General features: G+C 46.5%; 1 pseudogene; it reads right to left on the reverse strand.

Annotated features, from left to right (window-relative positions):
- Positions 1 to 16: 16 nt before the first annotated feature.
- On the reverse strand, positions 17 to 477 carry LOC105534978 (annotated as a pseudogene).
- Positions 478 to 703: the final 226 nt, after the last annotated feature.

Genomic DNA, 703 nt, shown 5'->3' on the forward strand with positions numbered 1-703 from the left:
GACAAAGCTTACAGGCTTATTTCTTCTTAGACACACCCACGGTGCGGCCACGGCAGCCAGTGGTCTTGGCGTGCTGGTCTCAGACACAAAGGCCCCAGAAGTGGCGCAGCCCTCTATGAACCCGAATCTTCTTCTTCAGTTGCTCCAGGTCTTCATGGAGCTTGTTGTCCAGACCATTGGCTAGGACCTGGCTATGTTTTCCATCCTTTACATCTTTCTGTCTGTGTAAAGACCAGTCTGGGATCTTGAACTGGCATGGGTTCTGCATAATGGTGATCACACGTTCCACCTTATCCTCAGTGAGTTCTCCTGCCCTCTTAGTGAGGTCAATGTCTGCTTCCTCAACACCACATGAGCGTATCTTCTACCCACATCCTTAATGGCAGTGATGGCAAAGGTTATTTTCCACTGCCCATTGATGTTGGTTTCAGGTACTCACAAAATATGCTGGAACTTTTCAGGGATCACTAGAGACATGGTGGCAGCACAAGCAGAGGCAGGCAGGCAGGCCTCCTGTGGAAGAGAGAATTCGTTTATCCAAAACCATGTGTACTAATCAGAGTAAGATTTAGTCCAAATGTGGGTGACAAGTACTAAGTTTCTGCAAACACAAGCTATAGGAGCATCAAGCAGAAACTCAGCAAAAGCCTCCTTTGGATGGTGAAGATTATACTAAGATTTAAATGATGAAAAAGAGTTAACC

The sequence above is a fragment of the Mandrillus leucophaeus genome, unplaced genomic scaffold, assembly GCF_000951045.1.
Source record: "Mandrillus leucophaeus isolate KB7577 unplaced genomic scaffold, Mleu.le_1.0 Scaffold140, whole genome shotgun sequence".
NCBI classification, from domain to species: Eukaryota; Metazoa; Chordata; class Mammalia; order Primates; family Cercopithecidae; genus Mandrillus; species Mandrillus leucophaeus.